Consider the following 13,131-nt stretch of genomic DNA (forward strand, 5'->3'; position numbering starts at 1 on the left):
GGCAGTAGGATTGCTTGAGTCCAGGAAGTTGAGGTTGCTGTGAGCTAGGCTGACACCACAGCACTCTAGCCCGGGCAACAGAGCAAGACTGTCTCAAAAAAAAAAAAAATTTGACCTGTTATACATCTGGCACAGACTAGCTATTCTGTTATACCATTTAAATGACTGCTATGTTTACAGCATTTACTTTATAAAACACATGATTTCCATATGCTAGCACTAAATTTCTACACCTGCTAGGGCTAATTCTAGACTGATCAATTAGTATACAAACTTCCCTTCCCCTACTTCCATTCATTCACTTAGCCCTGACCATTCCAAGTATCTCCTCTTAGCTCCTATTAGGAGGTACATTTCCTTACAAAACACTACAAAGTTACTGTGACATTAGATTAGTATTTAAAACAGATGCACTGACAAAAGAAAAAAAAAATCATCTCATTTGAGAAGAATTCTGAAAACAGAGTTAACAAGATACAAAAGAAAAATAATAATAGGAAAAGCTCAATACAATTTATGTCACCTTTACCACTTTTCTTATTTACACTTAAGATAAAGGAAAGAACAGAAAACACTTTTATAACAATAAAGCAGCATAAGAGACAGCAACATCATAAGGCAAAGCTGTTAAAAAAAAAAAAAGCAAGCAATTATAATATACTCATTACAAAATACTATGCCGGGAATAAGTAAGGTCAAGATTGTAATTTGCTCTTGTAAAGCAATAACTCAGGATACATACAGTCTAGTCTGTGCCTACACAGCAGGTCTTTAAGAGCCAAGTAGAATATTTTATACAGTTCCCAACAGAAGGGTTTGTTCATAAGCATAGGAAAAACAACAACAAACCCTCAGCCTACTAATAATTGAAATCTTGTGTCTGCCAATTCAGCTAAGAAATGGTGCATTATAAAAAATACCTACTTGTTAACAAAGTCATTGCATTTGTAACTAAAGAGATCATACACACTGGGTATAGAAAACAGAAAGAAGGTATGCCCATGCTACCCTGAACATGCCTGACTGCGTCTGCTCTCGAAAATAGAAAGAAGATAGGGGAGGTTTCTTTTTATAAAAGTATCCCAGGTAATAAATGATGAAGGAATGACAGAACCTCTATTAAATAAATTGCTGCAACTAGGTGTTAATCATCAATAATAGCTTACATCAATCAAAAGACACAACCTGAAACATTATGTGGCTCCTAATGGAAGAACACAACACCAACTAGTAAACCATCTTTCAAAAAAAAAACAGGCCGGGCACAGTGGCTCACGCCTATAATCCTAGCACTTTGGGAGGCCGAGGCAGGAGGATCGCTTGAGGTCAGGAGTTTGAGACCAGCCTGAGCAAGAGCAAGACCCTCGTCTCTACTAAAAAATAGAAAGAAATGATTTGGACAGCTAAAAAGATATATAGAAAAAATTAGCCAGGCATGGTGTCGCGTGCCTGTAGTCCCAGCTACTCGGGAGGCTGAGGCAGGAGGATTGCTCGAGCCCAGGAGTTTGAGGTTGCTGTGAGCTAGGCTGATGCCATGGCACTCTAGCCAGGGCAAAAGAGGGAGACTCTGTCTCAAAAAAAAAATAAAAAAATAAAAAAACAACCAAACTTCAATCTGGTTGAGCTTCTAGATATAATAGAGAAGTTGGAGGAACATGTTAAACACCACAAGGTGAGCCAATCAGCAAAATCAAACTATGGAAAACACCGTAAGATAAACTACCTGGTTTTATCAAATAAATTGGAAGAAAAAAAGAGAAAGAGCAAGACATGGAGAAGGACACTATTTATTAAAAGATACTTAAGATAAATTTACTAAATAATTCCAAAAAAAGTTATTCACTGTAGAATAAAAAAAATAAGTAAATAAGACCTATACACTGAAACCATAAAATATGGCTGAGTGAACCTAAAGAAGATCTAAATAAATGAAGAGGCACACCATATTCATGGACTAGAAGACTCAAAGATACCAAGGTATTCAATGAAAAAAGGAAAGTATTTTTCAACAAATGGTACAGGAACAATTCGATATCCATATGGACAAAAAGAGACCTCAACCCTACCTCACACCATACATAGAAACTCAAAAGGGATCATAAACCTAAATTTAAGAGTTAAAATTTTTAAATAATCAGGAAAAAAACAGAAAACCTTTTGATCTTTGGTTGGCAAAGATTTTTTATATATAACACACCAAAAAAAGTATAATTTTTAAAAATCAGTAAGTTGGGATATATCAAATTTAAAACTTTTGCTCTTCAAAAACATCACTAAGAAAAAGAACAGATAAACACAGACTGGGGGAAAAAATTTGCAAAACGTATATCTAATAAGGATTTATATCTAAAATCTCTTAAAACTCAATAAACAATCCAACGTTTTTAAATGAGCAAAAAGATTTGAACAGGTACTTCAACAAAGAAAATATATGAATGTCAAATAAGCATATGAAAAGATACCCAACTTCATTAGTCATTAGGCAAATGCAAATTAAAACCACAATGAAATATCATTACACACCAACTAAAATGGCTAAAATAAAAGACCAGCAATACCAAGTTTAACAAGGATGTGGAGAAACTAGAGCTCTCATACAGTGCTGGTACAAATGTAAAATGGTATGGCCACTTTGAAAATGGTTTGACAATTTCTTAAAAGTTAAACATAGACTTACCATACAACCCAGCAATTCCACTCTGGGGTATCTACCAAAGAGAAATGAAAATGTATCCATACAAAGATTTTAAAAAAAGTGTTCACTGCTAAGAACTGGAAACAACCCAAAACTTCATCAACTAGTGAATGGATAAACAAAATATAGTATATTCCTCTATACAATGGAATTATTCTCAGCAATAAAAAGGAACACACTACTGGTGCATACAGTAACAGGGATGAATCTCAAAAACTTCATATTAAATGAAACATGTCAGACACAAATGACTACATATTGAATGATTCTATTTATATGAAATTTCTAGAAAAGGCAAAACTGCATAGAAAAAAAGCAGATCAGTGGTTATCTGGGGTCAGGGCAGAAGCAGAGACTGGTTGGTAAATGACATTTTGCGGGGGTGACAAAAATGTTCTAAAACTGCATTGTGGTGATGGTTGCACAATTGTACACATTTACTAAAACGCATCAAGTTGTTTACTTACGATGTAAAATATGCTTCAATAAAATTCCATTAAAAATGAAAAAAAAAAAAAAAAAAAGAAAGGCCTTTCTACAACCACACAACCCTGAAAATGCTTGATCTTATCTGATATCAGAAGCTAAGTAGGGTCAGGCCTGGTTAGTACTTGGATGGGAGACTGCCTGGAATACCAGATGCTGTAGGCTTTTCAAAAAGAGAGAGAGAAAGAGTGAGACTGACTGACTTAAGAGGCCAGTGCAATGCATTGGTCATTTGGAGCCTACAAACAATATTTTTTAAATTTATTTTTGTTATTGTGATAAAGTACACATAATAAAATTTACCATTTCAACCACTTTTAAGTGTACAGCTCTGTGGCATTAAGTACACTGACAATGTTGTGCAACACAATTTTTTAAAATTACATGTGTGGGGGCTGGGTGTGGTGGATCACACCTGTACTCCTAGCACTCTGAGAGGCCGAGGTGGGTGGATCGTTTGAGCTCAGGAGTTCGAGACCAGCCAGAGCAAGAGCGAGACCCCATCTCTACTAAAAATAGAAAGAAAATTAGCTGGACAACTAAAAAGTACATAGAAAAAATTAGCTAGGCATTGTGGCGCATGCCTATAGTCCCAGCTACTCAGGAGGCTGAGGCAGAAGGATTGCTTGAGCCCAGGAGTTTGAGGTTGCTGTGAGCTAGGCTGATGCCATGGCACTCTATTCTGGGCAACAGAGTGAGGCTCTGTCTCAAAATAAATAAACAAACAAATAAATACATAAAAATAAAATTACATGTGTGATATAATGTGCATTGAGCTCTGCATAGATTTTAATGTTCTTTTAAAAAATGTAGGTCAAAATAGGTATTTTGGTTATGTTTCACCAACAAAAAAAAGTCCTTAACTTTTGCCATACTGAAGTATTTACCAATGAAATAATCTGATATTTGGAATTTGTTTTAAAATAGTATTTATTGGGAGGGCATAACAACCAAATGTAATGCTTAATCCTTAACTAGATAACGGATTGGGCGGGGGACTACAAACGACATTATAACAATCGAAAATGTGAATATGGACTACATAAGATAAAGTGTATTATATCAATGTTAAATTCTCCAAGTGTGATCATTGTATCGAGGCTATGTAGGAGAATGTCTTACTCTTAGAGACGCATGCTAAAGTATTAGGAGTACAGTATCATAATGTCTGCTATAAATTCTCAAACACTTCAAGAGTAAAAAAAAAAATACATATATGACTACATAAATTTTATATATCTATGCCCACATATATATACATATATATAAAAGAAAAACAGAAAGCAAACAATAATTCTACGTGATGGATTAAAAATGAGAACTCTGAGCAAAAATGGAAATTAGTACAGGTTTACTGGAAAGTAACGTGATGATGTCCTAAAAACTGAAGACATTATAGAAACTAAAACATGCATATTTTGACCCAATTCCCCTTTGGAATTTATCTTCAAGAAACTCACAAAAGAATGTAAGGAAGGAAAGGCTATTCATATAAAATTATTTGTAACAGTAAAAAATATTCTAGAAATTATTCAAATATCCATCAATAGGTGGCTGAGTAAATAAGTTATGGTAAACACTTAAAATGAAAAAAATAATATGGGAGGCAGAAATGGGTGTGGGTATACATGAAACAACATTGTCTGTGAGTTTATTATTACAGAAGCGATACCTGGAAGTTCATTTTATTATTTTTTTGTCTATTTTTGTATATGTTTGAAATTCCCCATAACAAAAAGTTTTCTTTAAAAAGGATCATAAAAAATTCCAAGGACAAAATTCTTTACAAGTGGTCATCTACTCCTTTCTTTCCCAAATTAATAATATCAACATGGGGGCACAGTTCTATACTACATAAATGGGTATATATAAATATTAAGGTTCCATCATCCTTAATTTTTCTTAAATTCTCAGGTTATCCCTGAACAGAAAAGTCACACTTTCAGACATCATGAATCCAGTATTAAGTAGACGGCAGCTCACCTCAATGTGCTCTCACCAGTATGCAGCTCTTCATTTCTCATAGAGGAAACACACTGCTCTAGCTAAGGAAGGAAACAAGTGTAGAAAAGATTATTGCCTATTTTAAACTTCATTTCCTACGTAGTTGTTCAGCTTTTTCTTTTAAAGGTTCAAATATTATTTGTGCTACAAATTGTGCCAACCATTTCTGATTGTAAGAGAAGTAAGGGAGCTTGGAAGTCACCCAGCCTGATATCTTCAATTAAATGAAAAAAAAAAAAAAAAAAAAAAAAAGCTGTCTAGGTCCAAAGTTATTATTTCAAATTAGCTTCAACATTCAGTAGTTAGGAGATATTCTCCTCAGTCTAATTTGCATAAAGTAAGTGCTCATTAAATACCAATTGAAATGAATTGTAATGAATAATTGGAGTGAAAATTGGATGCCTGTCTTGAGGGCACTAAACTTATAGTTTAAGGCCACTGACTCCACCCAGAACCCTATAATCATTAGGCTCCAAGAGCCCAAACTCAACACCTACTTAGCACCAGCTTGCTTAAACTTGGAGCAAGAATTTTCAAAACAGCCTCCTCTTTCTGTCAACAAGTCATATGGTATTCATTAAGTTCCAAAGCAATGAGAAAACATAATGATTCAAGTTAAAATTAACCAAGATTGATATTTATACGCAGATTTCCAGTTGTTGGGCTTTTTAAAATTTTTTTAATTTTTCTCAAAATGACCAGAATGTGTGTAGTTGGGTTTTTCCCCCAACCCTCTTTGGTCCTAGCCCACAATATTTTCTAAAATGATGGTGTTTAAATTTTCATTTCAGAAATAAGGCCATTCTTTTTACACCTCAATTTCAAAAGAAAAAGCCCCTATAGGTTCTGCATTAATAGCCAATACCACCAATCAAAATGTAGTTTTCACATGGTAGAGAATTTAAAATAATGATAATACTGGATATTTAATATTAAGGAATTATTAACTTTTATATGTGATAAAGGTATTATAATTTAAAAAGTCATTTTAAAGATAAATGCTGAATTACTTGTTAAGTAACATAATGCTCAAGATTTGCTATAAAACAATGCAGTAACGGGAAGTAAAACTGTGTACATGTATCAAAGAGGAAAGTATAGATAAAACAAACTGGCCATGTGTTGATAATTGTGGAAACCAAGTAATGGGATTGTCTCTCTGCTTCTGTGTATGTTTAAATATTGCCATAATAAAAACTAACTCATAAAATAAAATTATAGTGATAAATCAGCCTTCTCAGAGGTTATACCACAGAAGCAGTAGCATCATCATTAATTGTTGCAAACACAGGAATAAAAAAGGGTGTATGGTAACTGCCAACATGATATTCATGGATGCTACTACTCTGCTCAAGAAATTACTGCATTACAGCAGCATGAGAGGTGATTCCTATGACTATTATCTAAAATTACATAATATTACATCCAAAATACATTTTATACTTTAAAAATCTTTCCGGAAAATCAGTGATTTTTAACAAGTACAGATTGACTATAAGATTATCACTGTTACTTGGATATTTCCAATTCTTAACAATTCTTTTCCTCAATGACCTATTCCTTCAGTTACTGAAACATAAATTCATAGTTCCTCCTGTTTTGTATTTTCATAGCACAAGATATTTTTCCTTTACTACAGCACAGGTTCTTTAAAAAGAAAAAAAAAAGAGATTCTTCCTTCACAGCACTCAGGAGCGTTTTCTTTTTAAAGAATGAATTGCTTTTAATGACCTAGGTGGCTTTATTCTGATTTTCATTTTTAATTATGACAGATAATCAAGTGGTAGATTTCTGAGACACAACTTCTTTATCACACATATACAAAAGAGAAATGCTACATATCTGTCTTAAGCCCCACAAGCCTTCAGTGATACCATCATTCACCTGGGTAACCTGGAGCATCAAACTTGATGCCAGCCAAGGCATGCATCTGCTAAGCTGAAGCAGCCATCCCTGGTACCAAAAAGGGTCAAAAGGGGTCAACAACTGTCTCAAGTTTGAAGCCTCTAACAACAATGCATTCACAATGTAAAAATGTTTATCTTTTGCTGAGACAAGGGATAATTAAGTCAAATGTGCTATAACTTTTCACAGAATGCAAAATTGGTACAAAGTAATAAATTTTTTTTCTTCCAGTACAAATTCAGTTTGTTTATTGCTTCGTATTTTTGACAAGTCAAAGGTTTTTGTTTTCAAATTCTTGGGAGCTGGGTTGAATGTAGTCAGGTCACTTTTCTTATCAACCAGCAAAAACTTATTGAACATTACATAAATATAGGAAATATAAACACATTAGATATAGTCCCTATACTTTGAGAGCAGGTAATGCCAGTTGGAAAAACCTAACAGTGACTTAAGAGAGCAAATGATGACTATCAAATGCTCTGGAGAGACGACTGTATGCACTATGGGAGTAAAGTGAAGGGAAGGGTTTAAGCCAGGCCTAGAACAGGGATGAAATTCTGAAAAATAGAGAAGAGGAAGAGAATTCCAGGAAGAAGTATAAGAGCAAAAGCAAAGATGGGAATGCACATTGTGTGTTTCAGGCACAAGGACTAGACCAGTTTGGTGTGGGTTGAGGGTTTCGAGACAAGATTGGAAAGCGAGGTTGGGGTTAGCATGGAGATCTTATATATCAAGACTTTGGACTTTAGCCTGAAGGCTTCTGAAAAGAGTTAAGCAACATGAAAGTAAGTAGTAGTTTACATACAGAGAGACGGGACAGTGATGTTCAGGATGGAGTGGGGAGGAAGAGCCTGGAGGCCTGTTGTCAGGGGATGCTTACTTTAGCAATTTTAAAAAGAGACCAAACACCAGAAGATGGAGTGACAGGTGAGAAATACAACAGGCCTTCCATATCCACAGGTTCCATATCTGAGGGTGCCACATTCATGGGTGCCATATCCATAGATTCCACCAACCACGGATCAAAAATATTTGGACAAATAAACAATAAAAAATAATAATTCAACAACAATAATAATACAAATTAAAAACTACAGTATAACAACATTTACATTATATTAGGCATTACAAGTAATCTAGAGATTATTTAAAATATACAGGGGGATATGCGTAGGTTATATCCAAATACTACACCATTTTCTATAAGGAACCTGAGCATCCATGGATTTTGGTATCTGTGAGGGTCCTGGAACCAATCCCCTGTAGACACCACTGGAAGACTGTACTTCATTTATATAACATTTCTACAGTTTACAAAGGATTTAGGCTTATATGATCTCATTTTACTCTCAGAACAATTTATAAAGTAGAACATTTGTCACATTTCACAAGTAAGGAATTGCTGCTCAGGGCATTCCCTTTTGTGACTGTTTGTCTCTTAACCACTAGACTATAAGCTCCATGAGGGTATGCGGGAGCCACACTGATTTTTGTTTGCCCTTGTATTCCTACTGCCTCACAAGGAGCTGCACTTGGTACCTGACCCCAGTAGACATACATACTCACTGAATATGTGATGTATGAGTGCGGAGAGCACATTCCCTCTCTTTCTGGTTTCAACGATAATGAAATGCTTTTTCAACCAAAAGTGTTTTTTGGTTTTTTTGTTTGAAGTAATTGTTCTGACAATGGAAAAGCTTTGATAATTTTAATACCTCTTCTTTCCACTTCCTAGACAAGACCTCTTTTTCCCCTAAGTAAGAAAAAGGGAAAATACACCAAAAGGAATATCAGGCTGGCTGCCACCTTAATATTTGTATCAGAAAGTCACTCTAGGTGATATATTAGAAAAAGGTTAATATTTGGTAATTATTTTTTCAAAAATGTTCTATTTCCTTGCAGAATTGAATGTACACTATGACAACCATTGTGAACCCTGAAAGAGCCAATCCTTCAAGATGGATCCTGAGTAGCTAATTGGACCTAAGCTCAAAATAAATAATAATGGCGATATGGCATCTCTTTGGTTCTCCTGGAGAGAGTTGGAACCCATTCTATTAAGTGAAGTATCCCAAGAATGGAAAAATAAGCACCACATGTACTCACCAGCAAACTGGTTTCCCTGAGTGCACATTTGGGAATAACACCAATTGGGTATCGGACAGAGGTGGGGGCTGGGGAAAGGGATGGGTGTATACCTACTTTATGAGTGCGATGCGCACTGCCTGGGGAATGGATACGCTTGAAGTTCTGACTGGGGGGGATGGGGTGGGGGGAGGGGATGGGTGCACACCTACATGATGAGTGCGATGTGCACTGTCTAGGGAATGGACACGCTTGAAGCTCAGACTCGGGGGGATGGGGGGGCATGGGCAATATATATAACCTGAACTTTTGTACCCCCATAATGAGCTGAAATAAAAAAAAATAAAAAAATCACATGTGTCAAAAATAAAAATAAAATAAAAATGACTGCAATACTAAATAAATAAATAAATAAATCCAAGTGGCCAAGTGGCCATATGCTGACTAGAGATCACACACATACTATGCACTGTGAGAAAACCTCCATGCTCACTTAACTTTGGGATTTTCATCACTGTCTGTTCTGCTTACACCACCTCAATCAACCAATAGACACTGACCTGTGTTGACCAATCAGAACTCAACAAGCGCCAACCAATTAGAACAAAGCAAGTTCGCACTCCTCATTTGCATAAGTGGACCAGAGTGGGAACCTAAGTAGGCACTTTATAAAAACCATATGGGACGCACAAGCCTGGTAGCTCAGGCTTGTAATCCCAGCACTTGTGCTTCTGGCCAGGAGTTCCAGACGTAGTGAGACCCTGGCTACTATAAAAAAGAAAAAAAAAAGAAAAAGAAAATTAGCCGGGTGTGTAGTCCTAGCTACTGAGGAGGCTAAGGCAGCAGGATCCCTTGAGCCCAGGAATTGGGGGCTGCAGTGAGCTATGATTGTGCCACTGCACTCCAGCCAGGACAACACAGCAAGATCTTGTCTTACAAACAAACAAACAAACAAAAAGCTCTCTTTGTTCTTTAGAATTACGGTCCCCAACCCCAGGCGGTGGACCCGTGCTGGTCTGTGGCCTGTTAGGAACCTGGTCGCACAGCAGGAGGTGAGGGCCAGTGAGTGACCGAAGCTTCATCTGTATTTACAGCCGCTCCCCATCACTTGCAACGCTGCATAAGCGCCGCCTCCTGTCAAATCAGTGGCATCAGATTCTCATAAGAGCACGAACCCTACTGTAAACTGCACATGTGATGGATCTAGGTTACGGGCTCCTTATGAGAATCTAATGCCTGATGATCTGAGGTGAAGGTGAGGCTGTGGGAGTGGCTGCAAATACAAATTATCATTAGCAGAGAGGTGTGCACAATAAATGTAACCGGCTTGAATCATCCCGAAACCATCCTCCCGCCCCCCTCACACTCTGGTCGGTGAAAAAATTGTCTTACATAAAACCGGTCCCTGGTGCCAAAAAGGTTGCAGACTGCTGCTCTAAAAGCCACTACCTTTGTTTTGTACTGAAGGCTGCATCTCTCTGGTTAGCAAACTATTTGCTGGAATAAAGTCTCTTTCCTTTTTAAAATGAAAATCCTTTCAGTGGATTTGTTGTCACCATGTATATGAGCACTTACAGTGCCAAAGTTGAGAAACTGGCCCAGAACACTTGTGCCAGAAAGCAAGAAAATGCCCCAAAAATGATGGAGACATGTCAAAAGGACAAAAAAGCCACCCTGAAGAGGTTCCCACTGGCCAGATCTGAGACAATTTAAGCATCAATTAAATAATTTAGAGCAACAGATTATAGCTCATTGAATAAAATAGGAAACCATGAGTTTATATTGATGTAAATAAAGTCAATAAATTGAAAGTTTGATGAGGAATGAGATAGTTACATAATTTTGAAGTACTCCACAAAATACTAATTAGCTACAAGCAGAACAACAACTTATCAGTGAAGAAGCCTGGCAGACACCACCATTCTGTGAAATTCTTGCTAAAGATGTGTAACCTGAGTTTAATTACGAGAAAACATCAGATAAACCCAAACTGAGGAACATTCTAAAAAATATCTGGCCTTTAGTTTCCAATCTATCAAGACCACAAAAGTCAAAAAGAAAGGCTAACTTGGCCAACTAAATGCAAAGCACATGATTCTGAACTGAATCCTTTTGCCTTTCCAAAAAAAGAGAGGAGTGGACTTTATTGGGACTATGGTCAAATTTGAATGGGGTCTGGGGAGCATTTGATGGTAATGTGTTAATGGTAATTTCTTGATCTTGATGGTTATAGAAGAATGCGTTGGAAATACCCATCAGAGTATTCCTGAGTGACGGGACATCGGGTAGACAACTTAATGCCAAAAGTTCTGGCAAAGGAAAAAAGTTGTCTCTACTGTACTTGTTCTGTTTTTGACTGTTTCAAAATTTTTTAAAATATTTTTTAAATGATTAGTATCCCTCCAAAATGAAAGAAATAGATACAATCTTAATATATACATATGTATTCTTTCCCACAGGAATGTTCTCTTTGTAAAAAGAGCACTAAATGAGTCTTCCATTTGGTCACTGGGGAAGCAATGTAAAACAGTGTTGCATAACAAAAAACAGGCTTTTCATATAGTAACCTTGACTTCAAACTCCAGTTCATCACATAAAAATTTCATTACCTTGGGAAGATTTTTTACCCTTCAGGGTCTCAATATACTTTATAAAGTGGGAATACTACTTTTTTACAGAATGGCTATGAGGATGAAATAAGATGGCATATTTCAGAATGCCTTCCAGATAGTAAGTACTCACAACTACTTCTTTCTCACTTCTAAGCAATCTATTTAAGGCTTCCATCTAGATAAATTTACTCAGTAAGTCTAAGAAGTAGGCTTCCTAATATCAACCAACTTTTCAGATAAAGGGGATATTAAGGATCCTTTCACTCCAACACCTTTGTGCTTTACAGATAAGGAAACTGAGCCCCAACAACGACCTGGACTGCACAGGGCACAGGCAAACCATCCCCTGTTACAGAGAAACCAGCGTTGGTTTGCACTTGGACATGCTCTGATTTCATCTTCAGAACTCTAAAGCAAGCATTATAATGACTTTACAGATAAGGAAACCAAGGCTCAAGCATGATTAAACAACTTACTCAGAATTCAGGCCTGACTCCAAAATTCATGAATTTCCCACTAAATGCTATCTCTGGTATTTCCCAAACATTATTAAGAAAGACAGTATACACACGTTTAAAATGTATTTCTGTACCCTGTACATTCAAGTTATTATTTCCTTACTCCCACTGTTCCCAAAATGTTTCACTACAAAACAGAAATTATTTAACCTCTAGATCCTTGTTCATCAGCAACTTAAATAATCTTACCCACTCCATTATCTCAGATTTGTTTACTAAAAATCAGCAACAGTATTAAATAAGGCAAAATCCTAAAAATGTCTTCCTACCTTTAGTAGTTTATCTTATTTCTACCGTTCAGAGCAAGGTTTTTAATCTGGAGTCCTAAGGTCCACAAAGAAAATTTAGGGTTCTGTAAATTTGGATAAGAAAAAGATTTTATATCTATTTTTATTAACCTTTAATTGAAATTCAAGATTTCCTTCAAAATATGAACACAGGCTACAAATCACAATAACATTAGCAATAACTATAACTTATCACAGAAAGGCACAGATATTTTCATATCATATTAGATACCTTACTGATATAGGTAAATGATTTCCTTTTTAATCCTATCTATTTTATTTTCTATATTTAAAACTATTTATCTGAGAAAACCTCACTAGCTTACCTAAGAGGTGCACGAATACCAAAAAGCTTTAGAATCCCTGGTTTTAAACTACAAAGTTGTTAATCTGCTGAGAATTTGAGAGAAAACAGGAAAAAAAAAAAAAGGTCTGGTGCCAAATAATATAATTCCTTACTCTTCAAATAAGTTTGTTTTTTAAACACATGAATCATGTCTTCATTCAACAAATATTTACAGTTGACCCTAGAACAACGC

At 35.9% G+C, this 13,131-nt stretch overlaps 1 protein-coding gene across 7 annotated transcripts in view; it reads right to left on the reverse strand.

Moving 5' to 3' along the window:
* The window catches only part of SFMBT1 (Scm like with four mbt domains 1), a 129,804-nt gene that overhangs the window by 83,330 nt on the left and 33,343 nt on the right, over positions 1 to 13,131 (reverse strand). For 3 of the 7 annotated variants that reach the window (XM_069475882.1, XM_069475881.1, XM_069475884.1), the window contains one exon: positions 5,165 to 5,226. The exons of 3 other annotated variants lie outside the window; for them this stretch is intronic. The gene's annotated coding sequence lies outside the window, so the exon portion shown is untranslated. Of the gene's footprint in view, positions 1 to 2,677; positions 2,709 to 5,164; positions 5,227 to 13,131 lie in introns of all 7 variants that reach the window. One more of the 7 variants, XM_069475883.1, reaches the window with a different exon arrangement.

The sequence above is a fragment of the Eulemur rufifrons genome, chromosome 7, assembly GCF_041146395.1.
Source record: "Eulemur rufifrons isolate Redbay chromosome 7, OSU_ERuf_1, whole genome shotgun sequence".
NCBI lineage: Eukaryota > Metazoa > Chordata > Mammalia > Primates > Lemuridae > Eulemur > Eulemur rufifrons.